The following is a 22,553-nucleotide window of genomic DNA, read 5'->3' on the forward strand; positions in this document are numbered from 1 at the left end:
AAAAGATCATTACTAATGGGGTGGGTATATTTTAGTATTCCCATTTCACAGATGAGAAAATTGAGGCAGACAGAAGTTAAGTGACTAGTACAGGGTTACAAAATAGTATCTGAGGCTAGATTTGAACTCAATCTGGAAGGGGACCTTGAGACTCAGCTCCCAAAGAAACCACCATTAGTGGAGAGGAAGTCAGAAAGTGAGCACTAGAAGAAAACAAGGAGGGAAAGATTTGAAAATACTAAAGATATCAGGAAGATAGAACTCAAAGATCCTGAACTCAAATAAAAGATAAATCAATAATCCTACCTGGGAGGACTGGGCTGGGGGGGAGGGCAGAGAGGGAGTTGGAGGGAGAAGAATAACTGGAACTCTTAGGAACAACTTGACAGAAGGATGATTGTGATGCAATTGGGAAAGAAGATAATTAAAGGGAAAGTAATAGATCGGTGATAGACTAAATAATAAGGAATGTTCCCAGAGGGGTATCCTATCATGGGGATAGATCTTCATATCATCTGTAGGAATTGGCATCATTCTTGGAAAATGGATAAGGAGAACACTACTAGAAGGTAGTAGCAGAAACTGCCCAGACAAGAAAGCCCAGAACAGATACCTGGGAAGTTTTGATTCCATGAAGAATACAGAGAATAGAAAAAGACTAGACAATTGTGGGAGTCATGAACTAAAGAATGAGAATCTAGACTACACAGAGAGGATTCTCCCTGGAAAAGAGTGCAAAAATGAAATTTAAAAAACTAATGAATAGAACTAGTTGAAGGGAAGAAGAAGAAGAGGAAATCTACTTTATTGACAGGAAAAAAAATATAGGGGGGAAAATAAATAACTAGATAAAAACAAGAAAAAAGAAAGAAGCAAAATTCCAAAGGGAAAGGGATCAGAGGTAAGTCAAAGTCAACAAGTTTTACAATGAGTGTTTCCTAAGAAAAGACTCATTTCTAAATTATATAGAGTACTAAGACAAATATATAAGAATTCAAGTCATTCCACAATTGATAAATGGTCCAAGGATATGAACAGATAGTTTTCAGATGAATAAATTAAAGCTATTTCTAGTCATAAAAAAACTTTAAATCATTATTGATTAGAGAAATGCAAATTAAGACAACTGAGGAACCACAAAAAAGGAAAATGATAAGTATTGGAGGAGATGTGGGAAAACTGGGACATTAATATTCTATTAGTAGAGTTGTGAATTAATCCAACCATTCTGGAAAGCAATTTGTAACTGTACTCAAAGGGCTATAAAACTATGTATACCCTTTTATCCTACAATACTACTAAATCTGTATCCCAAAGAGCTCTTTAAAAAGAGGAAAAGACCAACTTGTACAAAAAATATTTTTATAAGCTATTTTTGTGGTGGCAAAGAATTGGAAATTGAGGGACACTCATTAACTGGGAATGGTTGAACAAATTGTCATAAAAGAATGTAATGGAGTACTATTGTCCTAAGAGAAATCATGAGTCAGTGGGTTTCAGAAAAACTTAGAAAGACTTATGTGAACTAATGCTGAGTGAAGTGAGCAAAACCAGGAGAATGTTGCACACATTAACAGCAATATTATGTGACGATAAACTTAATTCTCAGAAGTGCAATAATAAAAGACAGTTCCAAAGATTTGTGATGGAAAATGCCATCCACATTCAGAGAAAGAACTATGGAGTCTGACTGCAAACCGAAGCATACTATTTTCACTTTTTAAAATTGGCTTTATGTTTTTTTTCTTTCTCATGGCTTTTCCCTTTTGTTCTTTCACACTATGACTTAATATGGAAATATGTTCAACATAATTGTACATGTATAGCTTATTCAAATTCCTTGCTGTCATAGAGAGAAGAAAAAGGGAAGGAGATAAAAATTGTGGAACTCAAAATCTTATGGAAAATGAATGTTGAAAACTATCTTTACATGTAATTAAAAAAAGAAAAAAATTCATAGAAAAGCAGGAATGTCAGTAAGAAACAGACGAGCAGGATAATTTTGAGGATAACATGAACCATAACCAAACACAATTCTAGAGTTTCTCTAACTACATAGGCTATGAAGAGAGTGAAAGAAAGTCTCTCTGGAAAGGGGCACAAAAAATTAAATTTAAAAAACTAATGAACAGAAGTAGTTGAAAGGAAGGAAAACAAAGGGGAATTTACTTTTTAGATTCTATTTTCTGAGATCTATTTACTCAGTCCGATAGATTTAGACTGCACCTTGAGATTTACTTTTTGGTCCTGACCAATGTGGGAATTTTTTTTTGTTTGATTATGCATGTTTGTAAGAGGAGATTTTGTTTTTCTTGCTTTTTCAAAAGGGGGAGAGGAGGAAGAAGGAGGAAGCTGTCTCTCCATTCAGAAAAATAGTAAATTAAACTTTAGAACAAGAAAATTGCATGCTGAATTTCTTGAATCCTTGGAGAAACAAAATGAATATGATGTAGGTGCATGACTATAAGTACAATCCTCTTTTTATATTCTGTTTCATGTATAGAAATTATTATCTTCTTTGTAGAAAGTTATAAATTTAAAAATTCAAACTACAAAAAAGAAAGGAGGAGCTGGGTATAGCCTGGCTATCAGCAGCAGACCCATCAGGACTCGACAATATAGTGGATATGTGGAATGTTTGAGAGATGAAGAGGACACCAAAACTTTAATTTTAGATCCTAAGAAAATCAACTACCTGCAGAAATAGAATAATTAGGGGAGAAGTAGGAATGGGGTGGGAGGGGGAGTGAGAGTTCCAAAAGAGATACTCCCTATTGTTCAAAATGAGACCATGATGACACTGCCAGATTAATCTTACTAAAGCATGACCCAGATCTCTTCACTTATTGACTCAAAAACAACAACAAAAAAGTCTCAAATCACATTAACCACTGGACAAGGTTCAGATTCCTTACTTAGCCTGGCTCTCAGGACCCTCTCCACAAATTGATTCTAATCTGCTTATCTTATTTTATCTCCTGTTGCCTCCCTGAATGTACTTTATATGCCAGTCGAACTATAACTCAGTATTCTGGTGCACACCCTTACTCCGTGGTCTCTGTTTTGTCCTTTTGCTCATCAGTCCATTACACTCAGAATTTCTTCCCCACCCACCAGCATTCCACCTGTTAAAAATCAACTTACCCTTTAGGACCAACTCAAATGTCACTTCCTCCAGGAAACTTTTCCTGAAGCCTTCTTGTTCACGTTGCACCATACCTTCAAGAATAGACTGTGAGCTCCATGAAAGAGGTGGGGGAGAATCATGTCTCTTATGGTTCTATTCTTTTTTATGCTATACAGTTGCATCTCACTCTTCATGAACCTCTCCCTGGGGTTTTCTTGGAAAAGATCTTGGGGGGTTTGCCATTTCTTTCTCTAGCTCATTTATACAGATGAGGAAATTGAAGCAAATAGGGTTAAGTAACTTGTCTAGGGTCACAGGTAGTAATTGTCTGAAGCCAGATATAAACTCAGGAAGGTGAATCTTCCTGACTCCAGGTCCAACATTTGTGCTGAAGTTAGGAAGACCTGAGTTTAAATTCTAGGCAAATCACTTAACCTCTATTTGCCTAGGAGGCAGGTAGGTATCTCAGTTTCTTAATCTGTAAAATGAGCTGGAGAAGGAAATGGGAAACCACTTAAGCATCTTTGCCAAGAAAATCCAAAATAGGGTCACAAAGAGTTGGACATGCCTGAAAAATAGTTGAATAACAATATGCTGAGTCTAGGACAAGTGCTCTATCCACTGAGGCACCTAGCTGCTTCCAAGGCAAACAGAGGTTAAATGACTTTTCCATGAGCACATAGTTGGAAAGTATGTGAAACCAACTTTTAACTCAGGTCTTCTTGGCTCCAGACCTAATGTTCTTTGAGCCACCTAACTGCCACCTAGCTCCAATTCATTTTGGCATCTACCTCATAGATACTTGGGACCATAGAATATTAGAGATGTGGGCTTTTGTTAACTATGTATTGAATGAATATTTGTCAAATGAATATTTGCCAAATGAATGTCCTTATCTATGAAATGAAGGGACTAGATAGTAAATGATCTACAATCCTGAATTCTATGAATGAAGGAATATTTGCTAAACAAATGAATGAGAGATAAACATGGACCAGGTGGCCTTGCTCATTAATGTGGCCCTTCTGGCAGTACCCCTTCAGCGGAGTAATAAGAGTTCTCACATTTCTAAAGCATTTTCCTTATTGCTCCCTCGTGAGGCAGATAGTGTACCCAATTATTCCAGATTTACAAAATGGGAAATTCAGGTCCCCAAAAGGGAAGCAAATTATTCAATCTCACTCAGTTAATTTTAGAATCTAGACTTGAACCCAAATCTGCAGTCTCCAAGACCAGCACTATATCTGCAGTACTTTTTCTCATAAATAACTCGGGGTAAGGAGATAATTTGGTTCAGGAGTCCCTCATACTATACACCAGTTAGGCACCCTCCTCCCTTTATTATTGCAAAAGTATCAAGTATACTGAATCAGATTAAATTGTAATTGGGAAATATTTAGCAAAAAATAAAAATACATAAACTAAAACATTTTAAAACTAAATCAATTTGCAACCCTCACAGATCTATCTATCTATCTATCTATCTATCTATCTATCTATCTATCTATCTATCTATCATCTATCTATCTATATCTATCATCTATCCACACACATTGGCCTTTTGATCATCCCCAGTTTGACTCTCATAGAGCCTGCTGCATGCCTTTCTATGTGGATAGGGGCAGCTTCCTTGATTGGTTTCTTGAATTTTTAAAAGTGATTGAGACTGAGTTAACTCTTTCCATTTTCACTGTCTGCTTGCCCAGTGGAAGCCATGAACTGAACTGGTGAGAGAGGGAAGACTTGCTTTCCCCTATTTACCTTTCTTTAATGTTGGCTCTGAGTAATGGGCTTGGGTCTGTTTATTTAGGTGTTGTTTGTCTTCAGTTTCAGATTGAGGAGGTGATCCATACCAGACCTGGGGCTCATAACCATGGCGACCTTGGAGCCAGGATCGCCGGCCAGGCAGAAACCCTGAAAAGAAGGGGCTTGGAACTTGAGCCTAAGAAGGCTTTGAACTTGAAACTGGAACTGTGCTTTAAGAGAATCCAGCCCAGTTAAGAACCTAATCCCCTTCCCCTCTGGAGAACTGGAGGTGGTTGTGGAAGCAGGGAGGAGCAATATGTTGTGGGGAGCAAGTTTGTACATTTGTGATTTTTGTACCTTTTGAAGTAAATATTCCTTAGTAAAAGTTCATTGTATTGCATATAGATTTGTTGTTCAGTGGTCTCAGTCATTTCTGAATCTGCATGGCCCCATTTGGGTTTTCTTGGTAAAGATGCTGGAATGATTTGTCATTTTCCAGATGAGAAAACTGAGGTGAACAGGGTAAGTGGCTTGCCCCAGGGTCACCAGCTAATAAGTGTCTGAGGTTGGATTTGAACTCAGGAAGATGAGTCGTCTGACAATAGACCCAGAGTTCTCTCTACTAGTTGCTCTTGGATGAGTTTAGTGACCCCTGTTTCCTTAGGAGTTTGATCCCTTCCTCTACCTATAGTCCAACCCTTCCCAGCCCAGGACTTCCATGGAAGACAAGCTTCATTCCACCAGCCTCCCTCCCAGTTTGGCCTTTGGGGGAGAGGGTTCTTAATCTCCTTTGTATCATGTACCCTTTTGGCAGTCTGGTGATTGCTTCTCAGAATAATGTGTGCTGCCTATCTACAGAATGAAGGAAATGCTGAATTTCAGTTAGGGGTCAGTAGAAATAAAGATGTAAATTTTTTTTTTCATCCAGATTCATGGGCCTTCCTGAAATCTAGACCTTGGGGTCTGTGGACCCCAGGTTAAGATCTAAAGCTCTAAGACACAGGTTCCCAAAAGGGAAGCAGACTTTCCAATCTCAATTAGTTTTGGAGTCAATAGTCACTCTAGTTGATTATAATAGTAACAGTAACTCAAATGCAACTCAAAAAATTTTGCAAAACAGTTTTTAACACAAAGCAAATGTTTGCCTTAATCTGCTGGAGAAGGAAATGGCAGCCACTTCAGCATCTTTGCCAAGAAAATCTCATGGACAATATATTGACCTGCTATGGTCCATGGGGTCATGAAGAATACAACTGAAAGATTGAACAACAACAAATGTAAGATAAATTCTGGTTGACTGATTGACAGAGACAAAAAGAAAAAAACTTAATTCTTCTCTTTTGAGGTCAGAAACCTCCAGGACTAAATCTGGTCCACAGTGAGTACAGAGTGGGAGAGGTATCTCTCTTCTCTGGTCTAGCAGGTCTATTTACACTGGTAATTGGGGCAAAAGACATATTCGGGAGTCAACCCCTGGCTGTTTGGAATAAAATATAGAGGAATGGAAAGCTGGGAAATTAGTATTTGACTTGAATGATAATGGTTCTGAAACTGAAAGAGCACTAGTGTGAATGGGGGGGGTATTGAATATACCAATTTCTAAGCAATTTCAGGAAGCTTTTCAAGATTCTTGGTATAAACCCTTAGATCCCCTTCTGTTTTTAAAATGTGGCAATGAATCTTGAATTGTGGGAATATGATGTAAGTGGATTCTAGAGCAAAGCAGATCAACTCTGGCCATCAAGATGGTATTCCTGGGTCCTGGTGCTGATTGCCACAGAGTATTATTGGCATTTGTGTGCAGTGAAAGCAGGCCCTGAAAAAAATGCTAAGAAGCATGAACAATTCTGAGCTCTGTATTGTTAGAGAGAGAGACAGACAGACAGACAGACAGACAGACAGAGAAAAGGAGGAGGAGGAGGAGGAGGAGGAGGAGGAGGAAGGAGGAGAAGGAGGCCATCACAACAGACCTAGTGCCACAGCTGTAGAGTATTTATGTCAGTGTGTCCAGATGCATATTAACCTAGATCCAAGGGGGACTAAGAATAGGCAAGGTCTGCAGTTCCTAATTAATAGAGGACACCTTAATTTCTCTAATGTTCCTTCCAGACCTAACATTATATTTCTTATTTTCTAACATTGTCTTGTTCAAAAGTCCCTTCAAGCTCAATAATCTATATTCTATTTTCTAACATTATATACTTCTAATGTCTCTAATACAAAATTCACATTATATTCCTCAAAAACAAAAACAAAAACTGAAAAGACAAACCACATAGAAATTCTTAAGCCATGTCTCTTTCTTTGAGAAAAACGGAGGATAAAATCACTGAGCCAGTAATACAGAGAAATTTCCCTTCTGGCTTGAAGGAAGTAGGAATGCAGATATTTGTTAATCTGTTGGAATTCCTCTCCCTTGGCTGTCTATGACAGGAAAGAAGAGGGTGGGACCGTTTGTTATCTGCAGAATGGAAGGGGCCCATTCCTGGGTCACTTGCACTTTTTTCATTAGTATACCCTTGGGTACAACTCCAGAAAGACCATACAGCTGCTGTTCCTATTTTAAAAGCCAAAGCTCTTAACCCCTTCTCAAATTTTTCAGTTGGGTAGAGTAGGAAAAAAATCTTGATCAAGTTTCAAATTAGAATCTCCTGCTCTGTTCCTTCTTACCTTTATGACTTCAGGCAAGTTACTTGATGCCTCAGTTTTCTCATCAACCTTATCTGTAGCTGAAGGAAGGAAGACCACAGGTATTTATTTATTAAGCATCTACTGTATCTCAGGCACTGTGTTAAATGCGTTAAAATTTTCTAATTTGGTCTTCACAATAACCCTGGGAGATAAGTATGATTATTATCTCCATTTTACAAATGAGGAAAGAGCAGTGACTTCCCCAGTGTCAAGCAGCTACTAAATTTCCTGAGACAGAATTATTTATTGTTCTTCTTGTTAATGATAATAATAATAATAATAATAATAATAATAATAACCAACATTTATAGAGCATTTACCATATTCCAGACACCATGTGAGGTACTTTACAATGAAGGTCTCATTTGATCCTTACAACAAACCTGGGAAGTAGGTGCTATTATTTTCTTCATTTTACACACGAGAAAACTGAGGCAGAAAGAGATTAAGTGATTTGCCCAGGGTCAAGCAGCAAGTAAATTTCTGAGGCAGAATTTGTTGTTTGTTGTTAATAATGATGATGATAGCTAACATTCATAGAGCATTTATTATGTGCCAAACACCTTGTTAGGCACTTTACAATTGCAGTCTCATTTGATCCTCATAACAACTGTAGGAAGTAGGTGCTCTTATTATCTTCATTTCTCAGATGAGGAAACTGAGGCAGAAAGAGGTTAAGTGATTTGTCCAGGGTCAAGCAGCTAGTAAATTTTGAAGGCAGAATTTGTTGTTTTTCTTGTTGTCAATGCTAATGATGATGATGATGATAATAATAACTAACATTTACAGAGCATTTGTTATATATCAGACACCATGTGAGGCACTTTACAATTATAGTTTCATTTATTTATTTTTGTTGCTATTTTATTTTATTTTTCCAATTACATGTCATGAAAGTTTTTCAACAACCATCCACATGTATATTTATATTACACAATTTTCTTTCACCCTCCCTTCCCACCCCCCCTTCCCTCAGTAGCAAATAGTCCAGTGATATAGTCTCACTTATAATAATATTTGTCCTTCATTCTCAAAGAGGACCATGACATGGGGGGTGGATTGGTGGTGGTGATACCATGACAAGCACATGAATTGGATCTGAGTAGGGAGGAGGGGAGATACTTTACTAAGTTGTAGTTTTACTTTCTCCTCCTGGTTCAGTGGCTGGATATGAATCAGGACATTGGAGTTGGCCCTGGATGCAAGGCAAACAGGGTTAAGTGACTTATCCAAGGTCATACATCTGTGACAAGTGTCTGAGGGTAGATTTGAACTCAGGTCTGATCCTCACAATGACCCTATGAGGTAGGTGCTTTTATTATCTTCATTTTATAGATGAGAAAACTGAAACTGTCAGTGGCTAAGTAATTTGTCCAGAGTCACATAGCTAGTGTCTGAAGCAGATTTTGTTGTTGTTGCTGCTGTTAGTGATGATGATGATGATGATGATGATGATAGCTAATATTTATAGAGCATTTATTATGTGTAAGTAACTTTATAATTATAGTTTCATTTGACACTCCCAACAATCCTTGGAGGGAGGGGCTATTATTATCTTCATTTTACAGATAAGGAAACTGAGGCAGAAATAAAATGACTCACCCAGGGGCACTCAGTAAGTGTTTGAGATTGATTTGGAAAGTCCATTGCTGTATTTACTGCCCTGCCTGGCAGAGTCCAAGATCATAGAATGCTCATAAGGGAACTCAGAAGGGTCTGAATCCATCCTGGTAAAGAAAGATGGTGAAACTGGAGCCCAGAGAGATAAAGAGACTTGTCCAATGTCACATTACTAAGACACTCTGGGCCAAGCTGGGATTCATATCCAGGCTACCAGATTTTAAGTCCAGTGCTTTTCTCAGGATGTCATAATACTCCTTTATATCCTATAATTTCACCTTCAAAACTCAGTTGAAGCCCTCCTCCTTCTAAGAACCTTAGAACTAGACCTAGTAGTACATAGTAGACATTTAATAAATGCTTGTCGATTGGAAGATAATCTAATCTAATCCTTTTATTTCACAGGTAAGGAAACTGACTTCCTGGAGAAGGGAGGTGCCTTACCCTGGGTCTTTCATCTGGTTGTTGGCAGAGATGAATAATATAATAGATATTACAGATAAGGAAACTGAGGCAGAAATAAGTTAAATGACTTACCCAGGGGTTAGTAAGTATGTAATAAACAGTAAATAATAATATAACAAATAATATTAATAGGTGTCATGTATGGTCCTTCTAATATTTAATATTTGCCATTATAGTGTAATAAACTTTGTGAAGGATTTTACACAAATTATTTGATTTAGTCCCATGGAAAGTACCCTGATTTTTGGAATCAGAAGGCTTGGGTTCAAATCCTACCTCTGACTCTTTTCCCTATTTTTTCATCGATATTTTATTTTATTTTTCCAATTACATGTTATGAAAGTTTTTCAACATTCATCCACTTGCATAGCTATAAGATACACTGTTTAATTCCACCCTCCCTTCTCACCTTCCTCCCCCTCGATGGCCAACTTTCTCTTTATTTTCTATATGGCCTTGGGCAAGTCCCTTTACCTCCTAGTCCTCAGTTTTCTCACCTGTAAAAAATGAAGGTACTGAACCAGATTGCCTAAGATCCTTTTTTTAAACCTTAACTCTATGATCTTCAGAACCCTGTCAGGTGGATATTTTAGATGTCATTTATCTTTGGTTCTTTTAGATAAGAATATTGAGACTCAGAAATTTGCCACAACTTGTAAAAATAATAATAGTAATAGTAATAATAATGGATAGCATTTATATGGCACTTTAAAGTTTGAAAATCACTTGATAAATCTTATTTCATTATATCTTCAAACAACCCTGGGAGGTAGGTGCCATTATTTCCAGAAGAGGAAACTGAGGCATAGTGACTTGATTAAGTGAATTGCCCAGGGTTACACAACTAGTTATCACCTGAGACCAGATTTAAGCTTGGTCTTTCTGACTCCAGGTCCATGGTTCTCTCTTCAGCCTCCCCCAGACTAGTTTGGAGTCAGATTGTCCTGAGCCCAAGTTTAGCACTTATTCTATTACACCGAAGAAAAGTGTCTTCTGAATTATAGTGCAATGTATTTACCTCTTCAATATAACCAAAGAAGTTCAGATTTGGAGGGAACTTCAATCATCCAGTCTGCACTCACATATGGTAAAGAATTATTGCTTCAGTATAACTGACCTTCCAGTCTTTTCTGAAATACCTCCAATGAGGGGAAATTCACTGCCTCCCACAGCAACCCTTTCTGCTTTTTGGTTAGTTCTAATTGTTAGGGTATTTAAAATCAAACCTAAAATTGTCTCTTTGCAATTTTGTCCATGTTTTTCCTACTTTTTTCCTTATAGAACAAAGTAGAACCAATCTAATCTTTCTTCCCTGGGGTCAGCTCTTCAAATACTTGAGGACAGCTCTCATGTTCTTCTCACCTTCCTCCTTCCCTTGTCTAGGCTAACATTCCCAATTCCTTCAGCTGATGCTCTTTTGACCTTGAAGCCCTTCATCATTCTGGTTGCCCTCCTCGGGATATTCTTCAGTTTATTAATATCCTTCCTAATGAAACACTTTCCCTATGAGTCACACTGAGTGTGAACAAGTCAATGTGTTTCTCCACTAGGGATGCAGTTTGGAGCAGCTGCTGCAGGATGCTATGTCTGCAAACTACCAAATGATGCTGGAAGCTTGATCTGCATCAGCTCATTTTAAAACAAATCTGCAGAGGAGTGCCTCAGTCTCCAAGTTTTCCTTAGTGCTGTCCTAGTGCTCCAAATTCCTATGACTATATTCCTAAAGACTATGAATAAAGTTGTAAGGGAGAAAATACCCATAATTCTTTTTGGCTTGTCACCCAGGTTTTAGTCCTGAGAGAGTCAGCCCCCAAAGAGGAGGGATCAGGTCTTTTTTCTTTCCATTCCTCCTGACTCATTATGTTCCCATTCCAAGGTCTGGAGAATAATCTCTTCTTAAAAAAAATTTTTGTTTTTAATTTATAGAATAAAACAAGCACTTCCATAGTATAGTATAATAAAAAATGATTGCACATGAAACTAGAAATCTACAATGTACAACTTGCTATTCTTTTTAAATATACAGCAAAGTTATTATATAAATTTCTTTTTTTGTCTTCCCTCTTCCTCTAGTCCTAGAAATAGCCATCATTATATGCAAATAAGTATACAAACATGCATACACACACATATATATATACACACAGATATGCAAAATTATTCTATATATACTTCTATTTATCAGTTCTTTTTCTGGATGCAGATAGTATCTTTTTTCATATGTCCTTTACAGTTAATTTGAGTATATATAATAATCAAAATAACTTATTCACTCAAAGTCCTTTTCTACTCTCTTAAATAAAGCCTAAATATAGTTCATGTCTAGGTTTTTTTTTTTGCCCCCCCCCTCAAAATGATTATCAAGGTCCCTTCTAGAAAAATACTATAAGTCCTAGATAGACATCAAGTGTAGGACAGTTATTTATTTTCTCTATGGCATAAGTCTTTTGATTAAGTGAATTAACACATTTGATGTACTCTCCTCTATGAAAATCTTGTGGGATTGCTGAAGATGTAATTCATATAAACCTCAGATCTGTATTCTGAGGAGCTCACAGAGTGGAAATCTCCTGACAAGTTGGGACATTTCTTGGGTTTTAGCCCAAGATCCAGACTCTTCTGGGTGGTTTCTCCTGGAGGCGGTTTGTCTGCTCTCACAGAATTGCTTTAATTGCCAGAACCACCTCCTACTTCCAGATAATTCTTAAGAACTGACCTCTCAGACTCATGGGGTTATCGCCAGAGTTGGAAACATCCATCTCTCAGTATCAATCTTTGGTCATTTGTGTTCAGATAAAGAATAGGTAGACAAGGATTTGAGGTCCAGTTCCCCAGGCAAACATTATGTTCTTGTTGTCATGTGCATATGGCTTCTATAGTTGCTATCACCTTCAAACAGCAGGACCTTCACCATCATGACACTATCTAGGACAAGGACCTCAGATATTGGGCTCAACCAGGAGCCACAAAGAAATTCCACACTCAAAAGATCTTCTGGCATGTGTTACCCATGAGTTCAGTCAGGTTCCTAGGGACCTTATCACTAGGTATTTACCAACCTAGGCACATTATCCCCTTTCCTTACTGGTTCAATTTTCATATTTGAGAAAAAACATAAATAAGGGCTGATCAAGACTTGTAACTCTAATGACCTGAAAGACATGGACATATATGTTGACATATATGGGGGCCACATATGTATATATATGGAAGACCCAGCTTCAAAATCACAGGGTCTTTTAAAGTTAGTAAACCCTCACCTTCTCCTCTTTTTGTTTTGTTTTGTTTTGTTTTTTTAGGTTTTTGCAAGGCAAATAGGGTTAAGTGACTTGCCCAAGGCCACACAGCTAGGTAATTATTAAGTGTCTGAGACTGGATTTGAACACAGGTACTACTGACTCCAAGGCCGGTGCTTTATCCACTACGACACTTAGCTGCCCCCCCCCTTTTTTTAGGTTTTTACCTTCTCCTCTTTTAATTTCTATGATATATAACTGATATCTGCTAGATAAAAACACTTTTCCCCCTACTCCTAAGAGAGAACCACTCTCTCATCTTTGTCCATTTCTGCTCTACCCTCTTTTGATTCCCATTCTTTCTGTCCTTCTATTTAGTTTACCTCAGTTTTCTCAATTGTAAAATGGGGGGGGCAATAATAGCACCTACCTCACAGTATTGCTGTGAAGATTAAATGAAATAATATCTGTAAACAGAATTTTAACACAGCATCTGGCTCATAATAAGCACTATATGCTTATTTTTCTCTCCTTGCCTCCCTTTCCCTTCCCCCTTTTCCTTCTTCCTTTCTCTTTCCTTCTCTACACTCCCTTCCTCTTCCCTGCACCCTTACAAATATCTTCTCCCAGGTCTTGACTCCCTCAGCTCAATTTCATTGCTAACAAATTTCCTATCATCCTGGACTTCTTCTCCTAAATTTTTTAATCTTCTTGCCCTTGTAAAAACCTGGCTTTTGCTGAAAGACACTCATCCTCTCTCATCTCTATGTATTCATTCTCTCATGTTCTTTGAAGCACTGGTTGGAAGATAGAGTAAGTGTAATGAGTGGGCTCCTTCTCTAAGACTCCAACTTGCTCCATCTCTGATCCAGGGTTCTAGGGTTATTCCCTAAGGATTTGGAGTGTCTCTTCTCTAATGTCATCAACTCAAGCCTCCATTCTTGGAGATTCCCAGATTGCTCACTCTCCTGACCTTCAAAACTTAAAGTTCCTAGTCTCCCACTTAATCTCTGTCACTTTAAAAGAAGGAGCAAAGGAGACTAGATTCTCTTCTTACAACATTATCTCTCACCAGACATTGTCTAACAGGTAAATGTCAGTCAAAGAAGAAATCAAACCAAGGGAAGGAGAGATCCTTTGAAGTGTTCCCTTTCCCTCAGTCTGGTACAGAAAATCCAGCCAAATTGATGAGACTCTCGTTTCCCTCATGGTTGGTAGACCAGAACTGCTTACAGTTTATACCCTCTTACGTCTTTCCTAGACACTTCTATTACACATCATCTCAGCTCTCCTAGAATCAGGTTCTCTGGTCTTGTCTGAGTGAGGAATTCTATAAACATGCTTTGGATTTTTCACCACCAGCAATTCTTCCTTTTATTCTTTGATTTACTCTCAATCACCCTTGCTATGGGAACTGTTCTAAATACTTTCCCTCCATCAATACTTTATGCTCCCTTCTATGACCCCTCAGAAGAATACCTCTCCTCTTTCTTGACTGAAAGAATCTAGGTCAACAATGGTAAGCTCCTTCTCCTACCTCCTACCTCAAACCCTTCTCCATTATCCCTCTGTTCTTTCATCCATTGCTCCAATCTCTGAGACAGATGAAGTTCTTTTCCTTCCTAATCAAGACCTGTGGTCATGATCTCTCCTCTTTCTCTCTCTCTCTTCCAGGAGCTTGCCCATCCACCAGAGAATTCTCTACTTGATTCTAGCCAACCCCATTTGTGACTTAGCATTTAACTGTCTCAGAAATGATAAATTCTCTATCAAGGGCTATGGAAGCTAAGCTTCTAGTCACATTGAATCCTATAGATAAAAGGACTTGGTGTTCTGGTACAATATGTCAGCTATCACAGCATGAGGGATGACCAAGGGACCACACAAGGTTTATCCTACATTCCAAAACATCCCATGGCTAGAAGCAGCCAGGAAGTTCTTCATCTCCAGTACACTCAAATGCTGAGTCACACAGGTTGACCAGGAGGCAGGGAATATATATGCATACTGGGAACCAGGGAGGCAAACAAGGTGACATTTGATGACCTTCACAATCCTCCTTTGATCATTTTTCCCTGTCATCTTGTCTACCTAATTGTTCCATCACTGTTATACATGAGCATGTTCAGATCTTTCCCATTATTAATAGATTTAACTTGACTCTGCCATTCTCTCAAGTTATATATCTCTATCCTATATATCTTTTCTCTTTCAGAGACAAACTCCCATCTCTTTGTCATTACAGATAGAGATGCCTCCTCTTGCCCCTGAATCCACTCCATCCTCACCTCTGCCTTTTAGAAACCTTAGATTCTTTCAGGATTTAGTTCAATATCACTTCCTAGCATCCACCCCTCCCAAATCCACCCCACCCCACCACCACTATCAAACTATCACTTATCTATGATGCACCATCCCCCAGTTGAATGTAAACTCCTTGAAGTCAGGATTATATTTTTGTGTTTGTATTTCTAGTGCTGATTAAATGGAATCTAATAGACTATGGCTTCTAATATTTACATTTCTGTATCATTTTATAGTTTTTGAAACCTTTTGCATATACTAACCCTATAAAGGAGAAAATGCAAGAATTAGCATCCCTCCTTCACAGATAAGAAACAACAGCTGAAAACTTAGATGGTTTGCTCACATGGCTAGTAGAAATTGAAGCAGGTACCCAAACCCAGGTCTGACTTCTGGCTTTAATACCCAGACTTTTAGCACTATATCATTTCTCTCTGACTCAATGTTTTTTTAAGATCTTTTTTTGGGAGGGAGGGGAATGGGGCAATGGGGTTAAGTGACTTGCCCAAGGCACACAGCTAGTACATATCAAGTGTCTGAGGTCACATTTGAACTCAAGTCCTTCTGACTTGAGGTCAGTGCTCTATCCCCTAAGCCACCTAACAGCTCCCTGACCCAATGTGTTCTTGAAGACTGAACCAGCCTCCAGAGAGAAGATGGAAATAGACTTTGGGTTATATGATATTACCCCATCCACCAATATCTGGCTGATTGGAGACACCCCCACTCCCCCAGAGAACTGGCCTTGGGATAAAAATGAAAGACAGTGGATGGGGGAAGGGGAAGAATATGGCCAGGGATGCTGGTGTGGGTACCAACAGCTCCTCGGTATTTAAATCAGTCCATAAATATTTCACACCAAGCTTAGGCTAAAATAAACCTTCTGCCTGGTTATTGCAAGGCTGCAGCGGCCTGTCTGTTTGTCTTAATTTGTAGGCAGCTAGTGGGCTATTTGTGTGACATACAATTCCGTTAGGCCTCCCAACAGAAACCCAAAGAATCGATGGCCTTAAATAAGTAATTAGAATTAGCTGATGACATTTTGGTTATCAAATAGCAAATGGTATAAATAAAAACTCATAACCCTGTCCTTATTGATATTAAAGATACATGCTATGCTGATTTGTCTGGTCAAGTTGGGGACACAGAAGCTAGTGCATGAAAGTTTCCAAGGGGCAGGAAAAACAGGGAAAGACAGACAGTTGGGAGCAGGGAGAGAGAGCCCTGGGCTTGGATTCTGGAACTGTGCATGATTTCTGACTCTTCTATTCACTCTCTGAGTGACCTTGGGATTCATCTGTTTCCTCTTCTGTAAGATGCAGAGGTTGGAGGAGGTGATTTCTGAATTCCTTTCTAATTCATAAACCTTGTAGGAACCTATGATCTCCTAAGTATGGTCAGGGATTATTGTAACATGAAAATGGGAGCTGAGTCTTAAGAAAGCTGACTCATCATCTGGAATGAATAATATTTTCATTTGTTTGACAAACTATCATGAAGCACCTACACAGTTCAGCAGACTATACCCAAATTTATATTTCAAATGAATGAGAAAGGTGCAAGAAATAACTAAACGCTATCTGAGGCCTGAAAGGATGAGGCTATACAGATTAGGGAGAATCAGGTTTCTGGAGGACAGCATGATGTTTGTGATGTGTCTTAAGGAGAAGTAGCCTCAGTGGAGAGAGAACTAGATTTGTAGTCAGAGAAGCTCCCTTTGATTCCCTGTTCTCTTACCTTACACCAATGTGACCTTGAGCAAATTACTTAAGGTTTCTGAGTCACTATTTCCTCACCTGTAAAATGGGTATAATAATATTTATACTAAATAAAAGTGTAGTAAGAAAACTACTTTTTAATATTAAAGTAGCATAAAAATGTTGTTTTTAAGAATGAATAGAGACTGAGTTGCAGAGGAGGGGCAGAGGGAATGGCAGTGAACAAGGTGTAGAGGTATAAAAGAAGGGGCCAGAGTATGGTGAAGTTTCTCAGGTAGAGAGCTGTCTAGTTTGATAGGAGTAGTACAGAATATTGGGCAAGGAGTTAGGAAGACTCATCTTCTGAGGTCAAATCTGACCTCAGACAGTTATTAGCGATATGACCTTGGGGCCTCAGTTTCCTCATCTGTAAAATGAGCTGGAGAAGGAAATGGCAAAGCACCTACAGTCTTCTTACCAAGAAAATCACCAATGGGATCATGAAGACAGGACTGAAATGACTAGACCACTATGGAGTACCTGGATAAATTAGAGGCAGTCTCAGAGGGAGGAACCTGAAGACTTTCAGGTGGGTCTTTAGATGAGACTTAAAGGTAGCCAGGTTAAGTAAGCATCAGAGATTGTTGAAAGCACAGGGGACAGACGTCCAGTGAAAATACTTGCAGTAGGCAGACTGAGCATTTTGTGCAGAGAATATCAAAGAGGCCCATGTCACTGGGTTACAGAATAAGCAGAATGGAGAAAGGTATAAGAAGACTGAAAAGGTAGAAGGAGCCAGGTTCAGAGGGGCTTTGAAAGCCATGCATTTTATGTTTGATCCTGAAGGCAAATAAAGGAGTCACTAGAGTTTATTGAATAAGGGAGGTCATATAGTCAGATCTACATTTTAGGAAGGAGGCAACTGGTTGTCTCAGTGGATAGAACACTAGACTTGGAGTAAGGAAGACAAATTCAAATACAACCTCAGAAACTGTGTGACCCTGGGCAAGTCACATAATGTCTGTTTGCCTTATCCCTCTGGAAAGGAAATGGCAAACACTCCAGTCCTTTCGACAAGAAAGTTCCATGGACAGTATGGTTCACAAGGTAACAAAGAGACAAACACGATTGAATAATAACACATTTTAGGAAAATCAGTTTGATAGTTTAAGTGGAGGATGAATAGACAGGAGGAAAGACTTGAGTCAGGGAGACCAATCACTAGACTGTTGCAATATTCCAGGCATAAGGGGATGATAGATTATATCGGGGGTGGCAATATTAGAGAAAAGAAGGGAGGGTATATGAGAGATATTACAAAGGTAAAATCTCTAGGACTTGGCAATAGATTAGCTATGGCAGATGAGAGATCTGAGAACTTAAGATATGAGGATTTAAGAAAGACACCTAGATTACACCTGGTGATCTTAGGAAGAGGATGCTCCCAACAACAATAGGAAGTTAGGAAGAGGGGAGATTTTTGGCATAAGATAATGAATTCATTTGTGGACATGTTGAATTTAAGATGTCTATAGGACATCCAATTCAAGATGTCTAAAAGATAATTGTATATTGGAGACTGGAGGTCATAAGAGAGGATGAGGCTGGACAAAAAGATGTCAGAATCATCTGGGTAGAAATTATCACTGAGAACAGAACCAGGAGAATATTATGAACTTTAACAGTAACATTGTGCATTGATCAACTATGATACAATGTTCACAGACAATTCTTTTTTTTTTTAAGGATTTTGCAAGGCAAATGGGGTTAAGTGCCTTGCCCAAGGCCACACAGGTAATTATTAAGTATCTGAGGTCGGATTTGAACTCAGGTACTCCTGACTCCAAGACCTGTGCTCTATCCACTGCGCCACCTAGCTGCCCCATCACAGACAATTCTAAAAGACCTGTGTTGGAAGATGCCATCCACTTCCAGAGAAAGAACTATGGAATATGAATGCAGATCATAACCAACTATTTTCACTTTTTTTAATTTGGCTTTGTCCATTACATGGATTTTTCCCTTTTGTTCTGATTCTTCTTTCACAGCATGACTAATATGGAAATATGTATAAAATAATTGTACATACATAACCTATATCAGATTACTTGCCAGTCTAGGCTGAGGGGAGAGAGGGAGGAGAGGAGAAAAACTTTACAAAAATGAATTTTGAAAGTTATATTTACATATAATTGGAAAAGAAAGAAATGATCCCTGAACTCTGGGAGCTGATGAGATCTCCAAGTGAAGTAGTAAAGAGGGAGAAGAGAAGGGGGCCTAGGAAAACACCTTGTGACCTGGATGAAGTTCCACCAAGGGAGATGGAAAAGGAGAGGTTAAAAAATGTCAGAGGAGAAGCAAGATAGAGCAGTCACAAAAACCTAGATAGAAGAAAAGATCAGGGAGAAGAGAATGATTCTCAGTGTCAGGTCTTCGGATAGGTCAAGAAAGATGTGGTTTATGAAAAGACCAAAGACAATTAGAATGTGTTTGATAATTTTGGAAAGAGGAGTTTCAGCTCAAAAGCCAGATTGTATAAGTAGGAAGAGTGAGAGGAAAGGAAGTACAGGCATCTGATATAGACAACCTTCTCAAGGAGTTTAACCACAAAAGGGAGCAGAGTTATAGGACAATAGTTAGTGAAAATAGACAAGTCCAGGGGTGGCTAGGTGGCACAGGGATAGAGCATTGGCTCTAGTCAGGAGTTCCTGAGTTCAAATCCGGCCCCAGATACTTAATAATTATCTAGTTGTGTGGCCTTGGGCAAACAACTTTACCCCATTGCCTTGCAAAAACCTAAAAAAAAAAATAGATCCAATGAGAATATTTTGAGGATAGAAGGGGTATGTTTATTGACACTAAAGAAGGAACTATGGACAGGGAATAATTGAATCTAAGTGAGAGAGTAGAGATGCTAAAGGGATCAATGATGGAGAAAGGGGGATTTCCAGGATGGGACCTCTTGTGCCTTGGCAAAGAGAAAGACTTTGAGCCAAGAGCTATCAGAGAACTTTCCCTGATCATATCTACTTCAAAGTGATTTCTTTCTTTCTCCTCTTTCAAGAGAAGAAAGGATGTAAAAAGCAAAAATATAGGAGGGGGAGGCCTGGGCTACTGGGGTTTAAACCCCAAACCTTATTATCACTTCTTATCCTCAGGATCACAGTTTTCCAATTTGTCAAATGGGGATAATTATAACAAGTTATTAATGAATTGCTATAATCATTACTATTGTTACTTTCTCTCTTTGAGCCTCAATTGCTTTGTTTGTCAAATGGAGATAGTCACATTTCTTCTCCCTGCCAGTTACTAGAATCATATGTGATCATGAATATAAAGTGCTTTTTAAATTACTATCTACAAATATAATGTTAATAATAATGACACTTATTTACTATAACACTTTAAAGTTTTCATCTTTCTGAGAAGCTAAACTAAAAGTGGGATAATTACTTCTATCTCTTTAAGTGGTGAATTCCTTGCCACTAGAGGTATTCAAGTAGAGACCAAATGACTAGCTGTCAATGATATCAAATTAGAAATTTCTAATCAAGTCTCAGTTGTACTAGACAACCTCTGAGGTCATCTTCTAATCTTGAAATTCATTCTGTGACTCTGCACTAGGATCAATAGCTAGAAGTTGAAGAGAAACAGATCAGCCTCAGTTTCTTCATTTGTAATATGGTGATAACAATACTTGGGAAACTGTAGAGAGTAGTATAGAAAGTCACTGGGTTTGAAGTCAAAAGACCCATGTCTGAATACCACTACTGAGAATTGTGGCCTGGGACCAAGGTTTGGGGTTTACACAAAGATTTCCCATTGGAAAAACTTGACTTTCCAAGATTCTATGGTTATGTAAAGGAATAAAGGAAGAGAAAGGAAGGAAGGAAGGAAGGAAGGAAGGAAGGAAGGAAGGAAGGAAGGAAGGAAGGAAGGAAGGAAGGAAGGAAGGAGGGAGGGAGGGAGGGAGGGAGGGAGGGAGGGAAGGAAGGAAGGGAAGAAGGAAGGGAGGAAGAAGGAAGGAAGGGAGGGAGGGAGGGAGGCAAGGGTAGAAAGAAGAAAGGAAGGGAAGGAAGGAAAGAAAGGAGGGAAGGAAAGGAGGAAGGGAGAAGAGTTAGTATTTCACAAGGTGAAGGGTATTTTGGTGTTAGGTTTAATGGGGCTGTTATCTAGGAGTTCCAAGGGATGGTGAGTGGGAGTTTGAGGAAGACAGGATCCTGTGCTGCAAGTCCCTACCACGGAGAATCGACTGAAAAGACATTGAGTCCTCTGACACTTTGTCTGAAGCTGTTTGGCAGTGGACAGCTAAAGGGGTGGGGGAAAGACCCATTCCCTAAGAGCCCAGATGCCTAAACTGTATAATGGGTCAGATGGGGGTTAATCCCTGGTCACTTCCCTGCACCTTTATGGCCTCCCAGGGGCTTGAGCAGGCCCCACTGATCCCATTGATTTCCCCCAAGGATGGAATGCAGTGGTCAGCTGCCGACCACATGGGTAAATTATTCAGGATCCCCTTGATTAAAAAGAAAGAGAGTGAGAGGGAGAGAAACCATTTACTTAAAACGGTGCATGGCCATATCCCCTGCACTAGAAGGCCAGAGCGGGGAGGGACCAGTTGTCTAGATAGCTCCCAGCAGACATTGAGTCTGCCTGATCTGGACCCTGGGCTTGGAAATTTAAGCCTTGCTGAAGCACTCAATCATTGCAGCTGCCCATGTCCAATCTTTAAGAATTCTGGATTTAGTCCCAGGACTGGGTTAGAATTCTGGTGCTGCTACTGTCTTACTATATGCCCTTGGATAAGTCACATCTTTCTGGATCCCTCTTTTTTCCTCTGTAAAATGGAGTGATTGGGAGGAGAATTAACTAGTTGATTTTCTGGCTCTAAATTCTATGATCCTATAACTTCAGTGACCCTGAACTATCCAACTTACCATCTCTACCCCACCAAGGTAAGTCTTGGACAAATCTTAGAATCCTAGAATCTCAAAGTTAGAAAGAACTTCAATCTATACAAAACAATCCTCTACCACTAATCCTAGTAGCTAGCGAATTATAAGTGCTCTACAGTTTATTTTCCAATGTGAGGATAAAGTGCAATAAAAATTAACATTTTATCCTCATACTGGAAGGTAAGTGCTATTATTGTTCCCATTTTACAGATGAGGAAACTGAGTCAGACAGAGGTTAGATGACTTAACCAGGGGTCACATAGCTACTAAATGTCTTTTACTAGATTTGAATTCTGGTTTTTTGCTTGTTTTTTTTTTTTTCAGATTCAGTGCTCTATTTACCTTAGCATCTTGGCCTCAACATCTCGGACAAAGCTCCTCTACAATGAACTCCAGAGACAGAGAAGTCACAATCTCCCAAGGAACCCACTTTTGCTTTGGGATAGCTTTAATTTTTAGAAATAAATTGTTGGAAATCTTTTCTCTCTATACCATTTTTGAGATGTAAAGTTTCTTTTAGACTCTCAGAAGTTGATGGAACTTTCAAGGTCATATATATAGTAAAACCTTTTCTTCAGCAGGACTCTCCACCCCCACCCCCACCCCCCATTGCACACATACACATAAATGCATAACATTCAGATAGGTAGATACTTAACCTTTTCTTGAATCCCTCCAGTGATTTGTTTGTGTGACTTCACATGTATAACTG

At 38.8% G+C, this 22,553-nt stretch overlaps 1 long non-coding RNA gene across 2 annotated transcripts; it reads left to right on the top strand.

Moving 5' to 3' along the window:
• Positions 1 to 471: 471 nt before the first annotated feature.
• LOC141517434 (uncharacterized) lies at positions 472 to 22,330 on the top strand. Of its 2 annotated transcripts, XR_012476865.1 has the most exons (4): positions 472 to 901; positions 2,328 to 2,449; positions 9,590 to 9,727; positions 22,166 to 22,330. It is a non-coding gene; the product is annotated as an uncharacterized LOC141517434 (long non-coding RNA). The 2 variants fall into 2 exon arrangements; XR_012476864.1 differs by lacking the exon at positions 9,590 to 9,727.
• The last annotated feature ends 223 nt before the right edge of the window (positions 22,331 to 22,553 follow it).

This window comes from Macrotis lagotis, chromosome 1 (assembly GCF_037893015.1).
Source record: "Macrotis lagotis isolate mMagLag1 chromosome 1, bilby.v1.9.chrom.fasta, whole genome shotgun sequence".
In the NCBI taxonomy this organism is placed as follows: Eukaryota; Metazoa; Chordata; class Mammalia; order Peramelemorphia; family Peramelidae; genus Macrotis; species Macrotis lagotis.